The sequence below is a fragment of the Monodelphis domestica genome, chromosome 5 (genome assembly GCF_027887165.1).
Source record: "Monodelphis domestica isolate mMonDom1 chromosome 5, mMonDom1.pri, whole genome shotgun sequence".
Lineage (NCBI taxonomy): Eukaryota > Metazoa > Chordata > Mammalia > Didelphimorphia > Didelphidae > Monodelphis > Monodelphis domestica.
Genome location: NC_077231.1, coordinates 124,070,277 through 124,090,706, shown reverse-complemented (window position 1 = coordinate 124,090,706; position 20,430 = coordinate 124,070,277). Strand labels below are relative to the sequence as shown.

Sequence of the window (20,430 nt, the reverse complement as noted above, 5' to 3'; positions counted from 1 at the left end):
TATTTTGTGATCATGTTTGTCCATTCTAGCACTCTGCCTCCAAAAGGAAAAATAGTGTTTTAGGAATAATAATAGCTAATATTTACTGAGTGCTTTAGTAATGATTAATAATAACATCACAATAAATAAGCAATATAGCATTTATATACCACTTTTAGTACTGAGTGAATAATAATGATGACCAAAGAAAATCATGGTGTTCTGAAAATTAAACTCTAAGCTGACCTCAATTGTACCCAGTCACATGCAAAGAAAAATAAACCATTAGGTGTAGTTAGATGGAATTGTCGCCAAAGCCACTTCATTACTAGATGATGGAACAGGTAATAGGACCTAATTTCTTCTTTTTATTCTGCAGAGCATCTCTGAACCTTTTTCTGTTTTTCTCCATTCTGTTCTGTCCTTGGTAAACCATATTAGAAGGACTGGTCACATTCTTGACTAAAACTCAGAGAACTACAACATGATCTGAGACCACAATATGAACAAAGATGATGATGTGGTTCTTCTCCACCTTCAATGAGTAACTTAGAGGGCTTTACAAATACATTTATGCCTTGCAGGTGCTTTTTCCCATTCTGTAGAGCTTTTCACCTTCCTAACAAACTTGTCTAGGCTTCATCTGAAGCGTTTTCACTGGCTGTCCGCCATGCCTGGAATGCTTTCCTTTCTCATCTCTGCCTTCTGGTTTCCTCTAAGTCCCAGCTAACATCCTACCTTCTCTAGGAAAGCTTTCCCAGTCTGCCTTCCTTCTAGTGCCTTCTCTATATTTTATCCTATGTAGAGCTTGTTTATACAGGTTTGTTTATAAGTTGCCTCTCACATCTGATTATAAGTTCCTTGAGGGAAAGGATTGTCTTTTTGACTTTCTTTGTACCCCAAGAGCTTAACACAGGATTTGGCACATAGTAGATGCCTGTTTATTTATCACCTATGAACAAGGTAATATGCTGTATTATGGGGTATCTCTTATACTCATGTTTCTGTGGTACTTCATGGTTTCCAATATACTTTGTCCCCCAGGTAAAAATATTAGAGTAGCCAATTTGGAAACAAATCAGTGTATAAACTATGTCCTCTGCCTTTAAGGAGGTTCCATACACTGACTGATACAGACTTTTGAATAAAAATAGCAGAGTTCATTTAATATAAGATAATTAGATTAATTTCCTTCCTACCTATAACCTTGTTTTCTTTAGAACCATTTTGATTACTTTTAAGCATAGACAATAGGTTTAAATGGCATCAATTTTGCCTGATATCTCTCTGAGCTGGACATTTAGTGTCATTATATGGATGGAGAAATTGAGATCTTGAAGCATAATGGGACATATGTAGTCACACAGGGAGGCTGAGCTGAGACAGAGGAACTACCCCTGTTTCTTAAGAGGGGGTTCATACAACCCAGAAGTGACTCAAACATTTCTTATCAGACTTTCTCCCAATTTATCTGGTATCATTTCCCTCTAGCAGTGTGGTGTGGTGAAAACAATATAACACTGACTTGGGGATCAAAAGATCTAAGCCTAAATCCTGGTTCTGCTACTAGCCATCTGAATGAACACAGACAGGCCATTTGTCTGTCCTATGATTCCATTTCATCATCTTTAAAATGTAGGTGTTGCCCTTGGCTGGATGATCTCTTAAATTTTTCTGTTTTCAAATCCTGTAGTTGTATGAAATCATCATTAACCTTCAAGGAACCCCATTGAATTTGGTATCTTGCTGCTGAAGGGAATTCCAGCTAGGGCCATAGGGAAGATTCCATTTGTCCATTTGAAGGCCCAAACTATAAGAAATTCCCTGAGTTTAAGTGAAGAAGGTGCAGCAGCCCATCAGGATTAGAGTAAGCACATTACCCAAGTCAGATGAAAACATTGGTTTTGGCCATCCTTGCCAATGCCCCAAGTTTGTTTTTCAGTTCATTTTCCTCATTCTGGAACTCTGCAATGCCTTTTCTGTCCATCATGCTTTGACTGAAACATTGAGTATTCTGTTCAGTCTTGGAAGTCCAAGGTGCCTTTGAAACAGGAACAATCAGAATGGGGAATTACTGCATCAATTGCACATTGCAGGCCTTTGGTGCCCTCTAGTGGTCAGAGATGAAAATAGTTAGCATGCTCTGAGTTAAGCAACTAGGGTCTCAGAGAATGGAGCAATTGATGTCTTGAGTATTTCGCTACCTGCTCATAAAGAGTAGTATTATTTAAACAACTTCTCTAGTAGAAGTCACTGTCATGGACATTCTCCAGCCTTTGGAAGCCTTCTGAGATGATTGTACTCCCATGACTCCAATTCCATCTAATCCACTCTGAGAAGCATTTAACAATTCCTTAATTTGTAGCAAAGGATTGTGCTGAGTCAAGGGCAGAAAGAGACAAAAGCATAATTTTTCTGAGGAGGTCCAGATAGTTGGGTGTATCTGCTTTTTGTTGAAAGGTGGTGGGAACAGAGTGGTTCCTTATTGAACAGAAGACTTTCAATTTTGAATGAGGCTAAAAATTCTTCCCCCCTCAGGTTTATAAAAGTCATTTAAAATTTTTAAGGGTCCCCTCCCCACAAATAAGCAATCTAGTATTGGTATAGTTTGTTAGTTTGTTTAAGTGAAAAAGAGGCTGGAACTTTTTTCTTTTTGAGCCAGAAGAGATAGGTTCAAATCCCACCTCTGTCTATTACTACCTTCATGACTTTGAGAATTCAGTCAATAAGCTTTTATTTAGCACCTACTGTATATTAGGCAGCAAAGAGAACAAGACAGAGATCAAAGAGGTCCTGTCCTCATTTAGCTTATTGACTGCTGATTACCAAGGAAACAACATATACAAATTGGACAATTCACTTAATCTTGTCTTAGTTTGCTCATCTGGCAATTGAGGACACTGTGCTAGGCAGCCTCTGAGGTCCTTTTCAGCTCTAAATTCCTTGTTTCCATGTTTCAGAGATCCATAGCTTGCCACCTGCTTAGTTGACTCATGACCCTAGTAATCAGCAAACCCTTACTGCCATCTATCCTGAAACCATGTTGTAATTTCAGCCTCTTCTTTTTTACCTTGCTGTCAAAGGACATAAACAAAGAAAAAATTCTTCAGAACTCCATCCTCCCTTACGCAGGTCCTATAGGAATGATTTGACCTAGTAGAAAGAACATAGAGCTTCATATAAGGAGACCTGACTATGAATCCTCCAGAGACCTCTTAAAGGATTGACATCTCAGCACTGACAGTTTCTGGCTGTATAACTGTGAGTAGGTCTCAGAGCTGAGATTACCAAGAGTGTAAATGAGGTTACTAATACTTTAATTTATTACTGCTTTTTAAATTGATCCATTTACATTTCCTTTTCAAGATCTGGTTTTTTTGTGGAGAAGGGGTATTGTGGGGAGGTTGCCATGTGAATCCATCCATAAGATGAATGAAGGGAATTCATGGTTGAGGAAACCTCTGCTAATGCAGATTAGCAACTCCTCTGCAACTTGCAATTTAGAAAGCAAGCTGCTCAGGGAAATTAATTTGTTGAATGCCATACAGCCAGTATGTGTCAGAGGCAGGACTTGAACTCATATCATCCTTAATTTCAGAATTTCATGCTAATTCTGCATAATTTATAAATAAGGATATTAATTCTACTCAGGGCTGCTACCGGGAATATATTTTATAAACCTGAAAGGGATATAGGAATGGAAGTCTTTATTCTTGTTAGATGAGACATTACCATCTGAACCTTTAGTGCCCTCTCCTTCCCCCATCTTTCCTCCCCCCCCCCCCCATAGGACTGGATTTATAGAACTAATAGTCATTTGCATTAAAATGAAAAGGTGGCCAAAAGTGTCAAATACTGTAGAAAGATCAAGAAAGATAAGGTTTATGGAAAAAAACTATTAAGTGCCATCAAATTGGCAATTAATGGAAAATTATTAGCTTTGGAGAGAAATAATCTAATTTGATCACCCTCCTCCAATACACACACAGGAACTAATTTTTAAGATGAGGAAAACAAGTCATTGACTGGGCAAAGATGATGAATTACTTTGCATTGTAGAATGGGCCATTCAGATCTTTCTATTCCAAATCTATAGCTATATTTTTATTTTATCATGTATTCAGTAGTAACATTTCATAAAATAATAATAAAAGAAAAGTTGGAAAAACTTTAAATATCATCTAGGCCAAAGTTTTTAACTCTTTTTTTGTGTCATGGACCACTTTGGTAATCTGGTGAAACCTGTGAATCCCTTCTCAGAAAAATGTTTTCTAAATGTATAAAATAAAATATATAGGAATGCAAAGGAAATAAATTCTATTGAAATACAATGATAAAAATATACATACACACATACTTAAAGTTCACAGACATCAGGTTAGGAACTGATTTGAACAGAACACCTTCCCATTGAATGCAGATATCCCCATACACCCTTTACTAGGATAAATCCCCTGACAGAAATTATATAAGCAATTTATTCCACTGTTGGACAGATCTAGGAAGCTTTTCTCTTGTATTGAATTGAACCCTGTTGCACTATAACTTCCTACCAAACTTTATTTTTAGTTCTGTCAACAAGTCCAGAGTTCATGTAATGAATATTGAGAGTTAAGTTTGGAAACTGATTAGAGCTCAGTTGAGAAAAGTTTGGGATGCAAGGCTGACTGGGCTTTATTTTAGAGAGATGTATAGCATTTCTTAAAGCTTACATGGGCAAAAAACTGTGCTAAATATTAGGGATCCAAATGCAAGCAAGGAACATAATCCTTGTCCTCAAGGAACTTAAATTGTAGTCAGTAAAGACCCATTGACTATTTCATGAAGAGATACATGATAAAATTCAACTCAAAGCAATTCAATAAAAGGTTTTTTATTTGCCTGCTGTTTTTGAGACATTATGCTCGGTATAGGGGACACACAGGTGAAAAACTCAAAGCTCCTGTCCTAGAGAAATTATAATCTAGAAAGGAATGTGATATATATATATATATGTATATATATATATATATATATACATATATAAGTATCTATAGTAAAAATTAGCTTCAGTCCTTGGGAAAGTCTGAACAGCCTGAGTCAAAAAAGGAAAGATCTCTTCTTAACTGAGAGAATAATCAGGGAAATTTTTTATTAAGATATTTTATTTTCCTAATTATATGTAATAAGGAATTTCAACATACAATTTCCAAAACTATAAGATCTAAATTGCCTCTCTCTCCTTTCCCTCCTCTTGGAGAGGATAAGTAATTAGATCTGGGTTATACATGTATCATCATGTAAACCATTTCTATATTAGCCATTGTTAAAAGATAAAACTCACATAAAACCAACCCCCCAAATAAAAACATAAATAACCTAATGTGAAAAATTGTATGCTTTGATCTGCATTCCAACTCTAGCAGTTATTTCTCTGGAGGCGAATAACATTCTTTGTATAAGTCCTTCAGAGTTGTCCTAGATGATTGTGTTGTTGAGAGGAGCTAAGTCTTTCACAGTTGGTCTTCATATAATATTGCTGTTACCGTGCACAATGTTCTCCTCATTCTACCTATTTCATTCTGCATCGGTTCATGCTGGTCTTTTCAGCTCTTTCTGGAATCATCCTGGTCATCATTTCTTATAGCACAATAGTATTCCATCACAACCTTATACCACAATTTGTTGGGCTGGGATTCCTCAATTGATGGGCATCTCCTCAGTTTCCAGTTCTGTGCCACCACAAAAAGATCTGCTACAAATATTTTTGTACAAATAGGTCTTTCCCCTTTTAAAATATTTTCTTTGTGATATCAGGGTCAAAGGGTATGCACAGTTTTATAGCCCTTTGGGTATAGTTCCAAATTACACTTCAGAATATTTGGATCAATCAGGGACATTTTTGAGGAAATAACTTGAGAACTGGGCTCAGAAGCAGAGACAAGAGTCAGTCTGTTCGAGATAATCTCAAGGAAAAGATAATGCTCATCTTAAGTCAATTGGTCTCTCTAGAAGGGCATGCTGGGATTGAATGGTCCTTTCACAACTGGGCAAACAAAAGAGGAACCATCCAAGCTAGTTTGGTAGAAGGATGAAGTATAAACCCAAGAGCCTAGAAAGGGTAGAAGGGGAAGGTCTCTGGGGCAACAGAGTCTCAGGCAGAAAAGTGTTCTGTCATGGAAACCCTCAAAAGTGTCTTCACAACTGCTTCTCCTATTTCTCCTGACACTTCCACTGAAAATAACCCAGTTCACTATCTTACCCTGAAATGTCTATGTTTCATAATTAACTTTTTTTCTAGATGTTAATGAGTTTAATGTTCCTGTTAACTACATATTTAATTTAGGTTGCTGCATTAGTAATGCCCCAGACACTACAAAACATACCTGTTATTCAACAAATTAAGTTGGCATGAATGCTCACTGGAACCCTTGCATCTCTTCCTATACTCTGTACTTTCATACAGCAGCATTATTATTGGACAGAGGACTAGCAGAAAGTAGAGAGCATGAATTACCTTACCTGCTAAAGATGTAGTATCCATGCCAGCTGCCTAAGAAAGAAGCAATAACTGAGTGGAATACATTCTTTTATTAAATTTTTTCTTTTACTTTCAATGGAGATAAATTGGTTTCTTTTAAGCATTGTCTGATTTCTTTCCATTCAATTAGGAATGACTTATTCAACATCAAATGCTTGCCAGGTTCAAGATGTCAGTCTGGGTCATTCCCAGGGCTGTGTTGGGTTCTGCCCAATTCCAACTTGAATAATTTCAATGATTCACAGTCTCGGACCCCTCTTCTCATCCTCACTTATCACAAGCTTCCCAATTTAGTCAGCTTCATCTTTCTTACCTACTTTCAAACCAACTATTTCTTTCATTCTCTTTCACATCTTTAAGATTTTGGTCTATTCTCCTCTTTCTTCCAACTAGACATTTTCCCTCTTGTGTGTCTCTGTTTCCCTTCCTCCTCAACAATTCAGTTCAGTTCAGTTCAATTCATTAACCATTTATTAAATGTTTTCTTTGTTCAGATCTAGTCTAGGCTCCTGGAATGATGCAAAGTTTAGCTAAGAGATGTTCTAGACTTCATGAAGCTTTTTATTCTTTATTCTAAAAGCATAATAGGACATGAACACAGATAATTATAGAGTTAACAGGAGAGTTATAATATTACAATATGACAATAATGAGGGAGATGAAAACAAAGTACTTTGGAGAAAAATTCATTACCAATGGGAGGATCCATTCTTCTTCCCCCTGGAAATTCAGAATGATCAAATCCATGATTCCAGAACCTGACATCAGAATTATGCTATGCTCTAATTGCCTAGCCTAGGGGAGTATTCATTTATGATGGAAGTAGTAGGTAAGGAGTATTATTGAGAGTTGAGACTTGTGGAAGGAAGAAAAGAGTACATTCCTCTTTGCTCATAGGATAACCAGATATGAGAAGTACAGCAAAAACACTGGACTCAGAATCAGAAGACCTTGTTTATAGCTTTGACACTGACTAGTCATTTCAATTGGAGCAAATCTCCTAAACTCTCTGGGCCTCAGATTTCCCATTTATGAAATCGGAATGATACTCATTCTGCCAATGTAGTAGGATTATTGTAAAAATCAAATAAGAGAATGCATATGAAAGTGTCAATCTTTATTTAATGTAAATCTCAATTGTTGTTAAGGTACAGGAGGAAGTTATATGCCTATAGGGTGGTCGAAAATTATAGGCTATGTAAAACACAGGGTATAGAATGTTACAGCTGGAAAGAAATTAGATCTGATCTAATCCAAACTCATCATTTTACAGATAAGGCAACTGAAGGCCATAGAGGTTGAATCACTTTCTGAGGTCACATTGCTAATTAGTGACAGAACCAAGACATGAGCTCAGTCCCATATTCCTTCCATTTCCAATGTTTATTCAAAGACCAGTGCTTTTTTCCCACTGTGCCAAATAACCATCAAGTTCATACAACCCTGTTCTCCAGAAGCTTATACTTTTCTTGAGGGAAAAAATGTTCAAAAAGAGAAGAGGGAAAAGAAAGAAAAGAATCAAGGATGGCACAAAGCATGTTATATTTGAGAAAGAAGATTGGAATTTATATCTGGGTTCTGATAATTATTATATCTATGTCTGCAGACAAATTACTTAACTTCCTGGTCCTCAGTTCTTCTTGATTTGGATCAAATGATCTGTAAAGTTCCCTTTCACCTCAAATCTATGCTTTTATGATCACTACAATCCCAGGATACTTTAATTATGTGACCCTGAGTATGTATGAAATAGTATTTAAGAATATTTGGTGAATGCTGGATTAGTCAATAAAAGTCTTCAGGAGAGGAGGCAGTGTGATGTAATAGAAAGAACACCGGTTCTAGAATCAGAAAACCTGGATTTTGTCTTTTAATAGTATTTAATAAACGTTAAAGGAGGCACAGAATTTGGAGCTTTTGCTGGTTTACTAATAAGGCACAAAACTGTCAGTAATATGGGACAAATAACTACCTCAGTTAGGACACAAGATCCAGAAACACATAAGATTGTAAACCTAGAATGAAGGACAGAACAGGGTAGGTGAGGAAAGTCATAGAATTGGTTATAGGGTTGGCAGCAACATGGGGATGAGGACACCATGATTGGTTATATTAATGAAAATGAGCTAGCACTCACCATGATGCCAGTGACCATCTCTCTGTATCAGAGGAATGCTTTATTGATTTGTGGCGCCCATCTGCATCCTAAGGCTATTGAGAGTGGGCCAGGGATAAGAGACTCCCTGGCTCCTAAAAGAGAGATAAGAATATTTTTAATTGGACAATGATGAGCAAAGATGGCCAGTATATCTTGTGGAAATATATCGTGTTAGCTGGTAGATCTTCAGAGATAACATACAGATGTCAAGGAGTTTTTCAGGAACTGAAGTTATGAGAGATAACTTTTCACTCACTCAGGGGGTAGCCGAACTCCTGTGTCTAAAATGTTCGTTTGAATCTAGCTACTAATTTAGAGATAGTAGACAGGACTCCCTGGTGTCCAACTACATGCCTTAACAATAGTAGATTTCCTTGAACAAGAATAGAACAGTGATTAGTAAGATAACTGGATTTTAAAACTAAACTCATTATAGGTCAGCTGAATTTCTGAACTACATACATCCAGAGACAAAGAATTATGACTTAGATATTTGCAGGACAAAATCAATTAATCACAAATAGGATCAATAAAAAAGGATACGGAATAAATTTAACTTCCTCAGTTCAAATCCTGCCTCTGACACTTGACTCTGTGCATTGGAAAGGTTGTGTTCCCTCATCTGTGAAAGTAAGGGAATAAACTAGATGGCTTCTAAGTTATAATCCTATAATATGAAGGACTTAAACTGGTTTTTGAAGGATGAATAAGAGTTGAAAAAGGAAAGGAGGCAAGAGAGATCACTGCAGGCAGAGGAAGAGACTTTTTTTTTTAACAATATTTTATTTGGTCATTTCACAACATTATTCATTGGAGACATGTCCCCTCAACCCCTGTAGTCAAGCAGTTGCTTTTCCTCAGTATTTTTACTCCCACAGTTTGTCCTCTGCTTGTGGATAGTGTTTTTTTATCCTAGATCCCTGCAGATTGTTCAGGGACATTGCCTGGACACTAATGGAGAAGTCCATTATGTTCTATTGTACCACAGTGTATCAGTCTCTGTGTATAATGTTTTCCTGGTTCTGCTCCTTTCGCTCTGCATCACTTCCTGGAGGTTGTTCCAGTCTCCATAGAATTCCTTCACTTTATTATTCCTTTTAGCACAATAGTATTCCATCACCAACATTGTGGTATATGTTGGTGATGGAAGAGACTTTTAAGACACAAAATAAGCATGGTGTGTGCTAGACAGTGAGGAGACTGCAAAAGACAGAAGCAGGTTAATTTTGGAGGAGCAATATGAGTTAAGTAAGATGTAAGTAATTCACCTGGGATCATATTGTGGAAAGTCTCCAAAAATAGACAGAAGAGTTTGACATTAGTGCAATAAGATTTGGAGAACATTCTTTAGGTGTATCTGTGAAATTCTTGAAAAGCTTGGGAGTATCCACAAGAACATTTCAATATATTATCAACTCTTAAATGCCTGAAGTATTTGAAATGTCTTTAAATTTAGTCTCAATGAAAATGTACAAAGACAATCATTATCCTCGGTTACCGAGAGACTACTACTACTACTACTACTACTACTACTTAATTTAGTATCCACTGGCACACACTAGGATTCATAGTTCTGATGAGTTTGAGACACCAACAGAAAACTTGGGTGAGGTGGAAATAAGTGGTAGGAACAGAGGCCCAGGGTATGAATGACAGTGTGTAACTATGAATTGCTTCTTCTTCTCCTCCCTCTCCTACCTGGCAAGCCTTTCCTCCCTCCCAGTCCTAAGCATGATTAAACATATATCAGCAGCAGTTTGTATGTGATACCCATGTACTAACAAATGACTAACTCTACTTATTATACACAATTTGACATATATTATATACAATAACACACCTGTTATTGATGGGAGGAGGGGAACTGAATCACAGAGTACTAAAGATAGTGGGATTAGACCACTTAGCTGACTAGCTTTCAACACAAAATTCTGCCCCCAGTCCTATTTCTTTATTCCATAACTTATGAACAAGAGACAATATGTACCTTAGCACAGTGACTGAGATGAACTGAGGCAATTGAAGTCTTTTCTGCTTCCCTCACTTCCTATACTCCTATCCCTTGGGTAAGACTAGCCAAAGATGGGATAGAAAGAAGGGAAAGAGATTCTTTTAGGAGCAGGATTCCCTAGGGTCTCACCACCGTTTCATCTTTACTCGATGGGACTCAGGGATAGAGGTGTGGGAGCTTTAGAACCTTCCAAAGTAAAGGTAGGCATTTCTAGGAAAGAGCTAGGACAATTTAACCTTGAAAGGGTTTGAAGTAGATTTATCTACTTAGAGACATGAGATGAAAAGGGGTCTTCACAAACTGGAAAGAGCCTTTCCAATTGAACTCTTTTAGTGTCTAGGAATAGAGGTAGGGTTTAGGAACCATAGAGAGGACCAGTTTCTTCTCCTTTTGATTGGAATGATTTGTGGTTTTCATCTAGTTTTGTACCTTTAGCTAGATGGTTGCCCCAGAACTTTTCTTCCCCCTCCCTGTCCTTTGCTGTCTTTCTCACTTATGTCCCCATAGCTAGCAGTATATCTAGCCTGAGTTGTATCCATTTCCCTCCAGTTTTAGTCTCTGGGCAGCCAGGGGCCTGAAGAATGCATGACATCAAAGCATAGAGGGATGAGAGAGGTAGTAGGGTTGGGAATGGGTAAGATATAGCAGAGAGCCCATGGAATCGTCCAGTACACCTTGGAGCCTGGAAGACTTGAAGTAGAGACAGACTCTTCTCCCTGGAGTAGCTGCCAAGGAAGTGAAGCAAGATTCCTCATCTTGAAGAAGAGACCAGGAGAAACTATGGAAGTAAGTTGAGCTCTAGAACACTGAGTGATTTGTAACCAGGGACTATATATTGGAAAAATTCATGGAAAGGAGGATAATCCCAGGGCATCAGTGAAGGAGGGAAGGTTGCCCATTAGGTGTGCAAGACTAGTCCAAATTGGGAAGAGAATGGTCCTTTGGTCTCATAACTAGAAGATCTGTCCAAGAAACAAGGGAGGGGAGGACGAATATATAGATGGTTGAAAATGAACTTTCTAAGTTATAATTGTATAGAGTGTTCAAAATTTTATTTAAACCCCAAATTTCACTTTGTTTCTAGGTGTTCCAGATGGCTGCTACCTAGGAGAAAATCTCAGATTTTGCTACCTGGACCTTAGAGGATGAAGGTAGGAGATGGTATTTACCTAAAGGGATCCATTTACTTAGAATAGACCATTCCAAAACACACACATATGCTACTAATATAACTTTAAAAAATCTCTATCTTATGTCTTACAATCAATACTGTATTGGTTCCAAGGCAGAAGAGCAGTAAGGGCTAGGCAATAGGGGTTAAGTGACTTCCTCAAGGTCACACAGCTAGTAAGTTTCTGAGGTCAGATTTGAATCTGAGATACCCTATTCCTAAACCTGGCTTTTAATGCACTGAGCCAACCAGCTGCTCCTACTAATATAACTTTTAGTTGACATTTTAAAAAATTGCAAATAGAGTCCTTAGGGGCAGAAGATGGTGTTCTAAGCTAGAGAAAATATTCTGGCAGAAGGGAATTATGGGTGAGAGGTGCTAGAGCATGTTTTCACAATTGCTCTTTGATATTTCTAGACCTGAGGATTGATTCCTGATTCCAGGTATATTAGCCTATTCCCCCAGAATCCTATTTTTTGTCTGTTATCTCCTTATGACAGCAGGTCTTGAATACATGTTTTGGCATGTATTGTATACCATAATATATGACATTAGTGGTCTTTGAACTGTATTTGAGGCTGTCTCAGAGGCAATATTACTGGAAATGTAAAAGCCCAAGTTTTATGGTTTTGAGGGTGCTTGTTTTCCAAGGTAAAGTGGGGAAGGTAAACCCTGGAGAATCTTTTGTTCAGCCTTTCTAGAACCTTAGGGCCTCCTGAATTTCAATTAAAAAGGCTGAACTTAACTGAGAGAGAGAGACAGAGAGAGAGAGAGACAGAGAGAGACAGAGAGAACAACCCTGACATTGGAAGCCCTCCAGATGATCTGGCTCCAAGCTACCTCTTTAGCCTTATTTCTCACCTCTTCTCCTACATTAACTTCCCAAAGAAGTCAGACCAGTGTTTAACATGACACACATGCTCTTGTCTTTTTGGCTTTTCCCACACAATTCTTCCTGCCTGGAATGCATTCTCCATTCCTTTTCATGTATCTAAGTCCCACAATACTTTAAAGCCCACTTTAAGTCCTATTTATCTATGTAGCATCATTGGCCCACTTAATCCCAATTTTCTTCCCTCTCCTAATATCCCTACATTGATTATTTACACTATTCATTTTACATTCATTATGAGTTAATCCCAAAGGTATCAGTGGAATATTCTCTCTGGTAGAAACTAGATTAGGGTTAAACTAGCTAGGATTAGACAATGTATCTCTCACTTGGGGTCCAGCTTTGCTAAATTTAAAGAGGAGCATAAGCAAAGGCTTGATCACAATAAGATAATATTTTTAGTCATATTAATTCATAAAAACTGTAGACCATACCAAAGAATTGTGCTCTGCATTGATATAAAGAATACTCTCACTGATGAAATCAAGGATTCAACAACTAATGAAGTCAGCTACCTTTTTATGTCTTCTGATTGTATTGTGAACTTCTTGAGATTAGGGAATATATTATTCTTTTACTGTCACCTCCATCACAGTGCCTTAGCTGAGTATCTGACACATTGGAGCTGAACCATAAATTGATGATAATTTTGATAACAGCACTCATTAAACAGATGATGATATGAAGCAATATATACTCAAGCGTATCAATATTCTTCCTAGAACATGCCCCCTAGAACTGAACATGACACTGCAGGTGTGGTATCTCCAGGTGAGAATAGAAATGCAAGATTATAGATTAAGAACTAGAAGGGACCTTAGAGATTACTTAGAACAACTCCCTCATTCTGTAGAAGGAAATGACATCTAGAGAAGGGAAATCATGTTCTCTAAGCCATCCAGATACTAAAGAATAGACTTGGAATTTGAACCTAGCTCCTCTGCTTCCAAATATAGCTCCTTCCCATCCCACTAATATTGCATCCCTCTTTCTGGACATTGTGTCTATTTATATAGGTTAAGACTATGTTGACTGTTGATTGGCATTTCCTATTATTGAGTTTGTATTGAGTTTGCAGTCCACTAAAAACTAGATCTTTTTCACTTTAACTGAAGTCTGGCCATCCTTCTCCCCCTTTGTACTAATGAAGTCAAGTTTAAAAATCCATACGTAGGATGTAATGCTAATCTATACTGAATTTCATCTTATTACACTGAACATGTCGTTGCATCCTGTCATGATGTCTTTTGGATTCTGACTGTTATTCAATCCCTTTGCTACATCCCTCCCAATATTTTGCCATCTGCAAATTTAATGTGTATGAGACAGGGATTTGCTAACAGTGACCCCCCCAAAGTAAACACACAATCTTGGAATCAGGACATTTTGTCAAAACAGTATTTTGTCCTGATTCCAAGATTGTCCCACACAATAAGAATACCATTCATTGCCTTTGTCTAAATCCCTGATCAAGAGATTAAAAAGGACCAGCCACAGATTTTTGGAGAATATCCCTCCAAGTGATGGTTGACCCATCAATAATATTATGGTTGTCTATAATAATTTTGAAGGACTCTAATGCAGAACAGATATTATACTAGTCCTGCTTGGCTCCAAGGAGAATTCAGAGCAGTGGGATGACAGTTGCTGGGAGATAATTTTCTGGCTTGATATGAGAAAAAATGTCTTTTTAACAATTAAAACTAAAGAGTAGAATGGAATGGCTTATTTGATTATAGATTTCCACTGTCTGAAAGTTTTCAAGCAAAGGTTTCATTAACACTTTGGGATATTGTAGAGGGAATTCTCTGGTCCCATTCATGTGGAGAGTGGCTAACCTTTAAATTTCCTTCCTACTCAGAGGGTCTGTGATTTTTGAGGCTTGGATCTGGCCCTTAACATAGCTATTCTTTCACATTAGAGCATACACTGCTGATATGTAATTCATTAGCAAATATTTACCAGGTGGGTAGCACTGAGGTAGATATTGAATTAGAGACTACCTTAAGAGTTAGATAGAGAAAATAACCTTTTAAAAATGTTTTCCTTTTTTTCAAGTTCTTTATGATGTCATTGCTAACTTCATCTGTCTCTTCTAACCAGGTAGCCTGCTGTTAGTGAGCTTGGGAGTAAGGGTGTGGAAGATGGTTCATATAAGGAAGGAATAAGAATCGTTAGGCCTGGGGTGACATAGGCTAGCAATGGTCTCATGTCAAGTCAAGAAATATTTATATTTATTCAATGTTTACCACATACTGGACACTCTGCTAATTACTGAGGCAATATAAAAGCAAAAATAGTCCCTGCCTTTAAGGAACTTACATTCTAATGGGGGAGATAATGAAGAAAAAAATTAGATACATGCAAGTATTTGAAGAGCAGATGTTTTGTACTAGATGTCATCACAGAAAAGTGGAGGGGCCTGATTTTCTGTTTTTGACTGGAGGGAGAAACAAAACCCTCCAAAAAAGAGAAAAAGAGACAGGTGAGTTCTGAAAGTCCTTGTCTACCTGGTGGCAAGGGGACAGATTTGATAATGGCTAGAAAACCTCTTCTGCAACCCTACCCAGAAGCCCATCTCCCTCATTCTGCTTTCCCAATAGATATTTAGAGAGTGTGGGAACAAGGAACAAAGAACTATTGTGGGCATAGGGTATGGTGGAACAAGGTCCATATAGACAAGAATTTATTCATCTAGGCGATATTCCAAAAAGAAATAACAAAACAAAAACCCAAATCTTACAGACTCCCATAGCAATGAAATGTGCGGATTTTGAATTAACTTGCCATTTTTGTCCAGCAGATGGCAAAAACGAAGCTGGTGATTTTTTGAGAAGTCCTTGAATTGTTTGACAAGGTAAGAGATGTGGGTGATCAGCTTTTTTTCCTTGGGCTTATGAGGCCAAATGTCTGTTCTCACCACATGGAATTGCATTCCTAATATCTCCAGCACCACCTGCAATTCTAAGACCTCTTCAGTACTGACGCACATGCCCCTTTCAATGGTACTATGTGGCTCTTGTTCATGTCTTCCCATAAGTCCTCTTTGGTGGTAGAGGATGGAGTTTTCAAGCAAAGATAGGAGAAAGAATGCTCAGGGGCTTTTCCTCCTGGACTTTTTGTGTATCCAGATTTTAATGCAACCCTAAGAAAAAGGACCCCCAGGATTTCTAAGTGAGTAATTCACCTCCTGGATGACACCTTTAACTCCACTTCTTCCTATTGAATGAAATAGGTTTGTGTCCACCATACTTTTCTCCATTGTCCTTTGGGTCACCAAAAGCTAATATGAATAATTAACACTTACAAAGACCTTTTTTTTTTTTTGCAAAGTGCTTCACATCCATCATTTAATGATCCATATAAACAACCTGATGAGATAGGTGCTATGCTATTCTTACCCTTATTTTACAGATGAGGAAACTGAAGCACAGAAATGGTAAGTGACATTTAAGTGACTTGCCTATGGTCACACAATGATTAAGTATCAAGAACAGGCTTTGAACCTGTTTCCTTGATTCAAATTCTAACACTATCCACTACCCTAAGCTTCCTCTTAAATTGATGGTGGATGAAGGTATTCCTGCTGGTATTATCCCTATCCTTCAGGACACAGTAGTCACTGTTGGAATGGGATCTTGTCTATACAATAACAGCAATAGCAGGACTAGCTTGGATGTTCCTTTAGAAATTACCCTTGCACTAATATAGCTGAAGACTGCATTCACCTGTTTGGCAGCTACATTACACATAGACTCTTATTGAGTGTTGTCCTTTGTTAAGTGGGGCAGTTAGCCTACTTATCTAGATACCTCCAAAGGTCTTTTCTTATACTGTGCTTCTATACAGAGGTATTGTAAGGCTCAAATGAGATCATGTATGCAAAGCACTTTGCAAACCTTAAAACACCATATGAATATGAGCGATTATTATTGTTGTTATCCTGCAATCACCAGGCTCCTAGTCTGGTGATGACATTATCACCTTTTCCTTCTAATGCACCCCTGCTTAGCTCAAGTAATGTTTATAGAACACTCCAGAGGGATGCTAGTAAATGTTTAAAAGCTGGGTTTTCCAGAAAAAGAAATGTAAGCACACATGTTTTTAAGTTTAATCTGTATTATTAACACTTTCTTAAGCATAGACAGTAGATAAAAACAATAAACCAAGCCCTGTTGTATGTTGTTTTCATATCTCTGAGGTGTAAATCCCCACACTCAGAAGAATTTAACAATGGATTCTCAAGCTGGTTAAAGCTGGTTCCAGCATATCCTATCTTCTAAGAAACTATTACACTACCCCTAGACAGAATTGACCCCTAAGATTTCTGAGACAAATTAGGGCAAGTGGAAAGAGAAGAGTCAATCTTTTTCTATCTTATATATATCCAAGGAAGGTTTAGGAATTTTTACATGCATTTGAATATTCTCAGTCAAAAGATGAACACTTTGAAATCTCAAAAATGGGGTTATCTTTCCAAGTCTCAGTAGTCTTATCTGTGAAATGGAATGCTGAATTAAATGATCTGTGAGATCCCTTTTAGATGCACCATTCTGTTCTATAATTCTGGGATCATTGATTCAACCTGTCAAATAGACAATTGCCCTGAGAAAGGTTTTGCTTGAATACTATTCTTATATTAATGGTAGTAATAGAAAAAAACCCTCCATTCTCTTATTATGTCAAAAGAAGGACAGTCCATAACCAGTCTATGAAATGCCATGATTGGTTATGCTTGAAAAGAAAGGCACTTGATCTAAAATGAGTAGTAAAGCATTTCAGAGGACAATGGAGCTCAGAGGAGTTGAGCCTATGTACATTAGGCTTCAGTGACACCTTTTTTCCTTCAAATTTAGACTTTCTTCCATTGGTAATGACCACAGAACTTTTTTCTTAATACTCTGCTACTTCTAAAACCCATTTCTAATTTGTCTCTCTCTTTTTGTCCTTCAACCCAGTGCAGTTCAGATTCATTTTCCCTATGACCTCTTTTTGGAGCACCCCTTTCTCGATGGCTTCAGTGTCTGGGACTTCTTTGCTCTCAGCTTCATCACTCTCAACCTCAACTTTTATGAAAAAGTTCTGACAAACAAGCAGGAAATGCTGCTCTGAAAGAAAGAATCTGAAGACCAAGAAGAACTACCTAAGAAGACAGAAGGCCATTGGCAAGGGGTATAACATAGAACATAAGATTAAGACTCTCTGGGCATAGGAATTTATAAAGAGACTTTAGAAGCAGTGTTCTTGAATAGGACACTTCCTAGAGTTAAGGAAAGGGTTTGAGTAGGCTGTCCACTTTATGCAATTATAGGTCAAGATTTACTTAAGTCTCAATCTTCTCACCCTAGGAGTCAATAAAATTATTCCTAAGAATGGAATGTAAGAAGAGACTTAACCCCTTGACCTTTAAGTCTTTTCAGAGTTAAGTAATTCAAACAGAACTGTTTGTCCCATGAAAATTTTTAATTAATTAATCCAACAAATCCTTTTAAAGTGTCTAAGTACACAAAGTACAAAGCCCAATCCTAGGCTTCACAGATTTAAAGACATAGACAACAACAAAAACAATCATTGCCTCAAATAATCTTATTTTCTAATAGAATGTTTGAGCTCTAGGGAACATCAGCTTGGGCTAGATTTCAACACTAGGGAAAGAGGTTTGGTTGGGGAGGGGTCTTCCTTATTTAACATTTGGGGGCACCTTTCTAATGAGCTTTTGTGTTGTAGCTTTTGTGTGTGTGTGTGTGTGTGTGTGTGTGTGTGTGTGTGTGTGTGCGCCTGTGCATGCCATATACCCCTGGTAGACTGTAAGCTCTATGAGGGCAGAAACTATATTCCATTTAAAACTTGGTAACTATCCTAAAACCAAACACAGATCTGAAAATGATACATGCTTAATAAATACTTGTTCAAAATAATAACACTGTATTGAATTGAATTGGGATCTGCTCTGATAGAAATCCTCCCAGACTGAGAATGTCCAAGGATTTCTATGTGTGGTTATGTGAATTAATGCTCTGGGGGAAAGGGGCAAGGGAGCACAGAGGCATTTTTACAAGTGTTTCCCTTTAATTTTGGTATAGTGGATATAATGTTGGATTTAGAGTCAGGAACACTTGGGTCTAAATAATTCTTTCATTGATGTATCCATTTGTAAATCACTTAATCTATCTAAACCTCAATTTCTTCATTTGAAGAATGGGGATAATAATACCTATATTCTTTACCTACCCTTTTAGCACCAAGATTTGATTTTGAAAATGAATGGGAAATTATCTGTGAATATATTTGTGATTTTTAAATCTGACAGAGCAGATCAAATGTTATTAGTAACTCATATTGCCCTTGTTTTTTTTCAAAGTGAATTCCAATATTAACATTACTTCAATATCCAGGAAAATAAAAGCTATTAGAAGTTAGGGAAGGCTATTTAGAGTCTATTTATCCATCTTCTACTCTTGTTAATCAACTCAAGGCCAGGCAGGGCTGCATCCTGTGGACAAATGGCTTCTGGAGAATTTCCTCTAGCTTACACAGGATATGAACAGCACCTGGTTTTCTCTGCACTCCCTCATTTTGGTACCTTGGGAGACCTGCCTATTTTAAGACAATGTCTAAGAAAAGACTAACAACTTCTTACAGACACATGGAACTTGAGACCTGTCCATCTCCTCAATAGCAAAGATTGGGGAGAAATTAGTCATTCCCAAGTTAAGGGCTAATATTAACCAAAGTGTTTTTGGCAATCTCCTTTTATTAATGAAAAAATGAAAAGGAAGTGACTTTCCTAGAGCTATATCACATAAAAATAATAATAGAACTTTATCATTTATGACTCCTTTCTGTAAACCAGTGAGGTAGATGGTTCAAGTATTATTAAAACCTTTTTTCAGATTAAGATAACAGGTCAATAAGGTTCATGAAGGTTTTCTAATACATCTAGGTAGTAGAGAGAATTTTGTCTCTCCTTGGCACAAAATATTTTTTCCTCATCACAAAACCTCACAGTGGAAGGGACTTTAGAGGTTACTTAGTCTAATCAACCTCTGAACAGGGTTTCCTTATTAGCATCCCTGATAAGCAATTTTGGTAGAACTAATATATAGCAAGGTTTTCCCCATACTTCTCTCTCTTATTCTCTGGTCAAAATCCCAAGCTCTCCACTGTAATGCATTTACTTCTGCCATTCTGGCTCCTTGGAAGTCACCTGCAGTCTTCACTCCCTCCTTAGATGTCACCATAGTTTTAGTGTCACATGGCCCAAGAGACAGGGCATCTATATGCCAAAGACATGATTCTTCCCTAAGTGGTGAATGTTGAATTCAGAGTGAACAATGCTGCTCATCCATCTCTGGGTTGTGCTATCTAACAGCACTTGTCAGAATATTCCAGAATATCACATTTAATAGTCCATACTTAACTCTAGTCTCTCACATAGTCTTTGAACTTTGCAGTAACAACTCACTCCAAAGCCAAGAACTCTTATTTGTGTGAGACAGAGAGTCTCACTTTCTCATGGCAAATGGATTTCTGGTGACCATCACTGTCTTAGAATAGCACATCACCCACAGTCTCCTACATTGTCATTTGTGTGTAAGACAAAGTCTTATATGGATCCACAGAGGCCAACACCAACGCCTGGATGAAGCAACTACCCAAGTTTTTGTAAATTCATGCTTGCTTGTCTAGTGATCCCCCA

At 37.5% G+C, this 20,430-nt stretch overlaps 1 long non-coding RNA gene across 1 annotated transcript; it reads left to right on the top strand.

Annotated features, from left to right (window-relative positions):
* The first annotated feature begins 5,098 nt into the window (after positions 1–5,098).
* On the top strand, positions 5,099–18,652 carry LOC103094085 (uncharacterized). Its single transcript, XR_472651.2, has 4 exons — positions 5,099–11,454; positions 11,753–11,819; positions 15,535–15,588; positions 17,690–18,652. It is a non-coding gene; the product is annotated as an uncharacterized LOC103094085 (long non-coding RNA).
* The last annotated feature ends 1,778 nt before the right edge of the window (positions 18,653–20,430 follow it).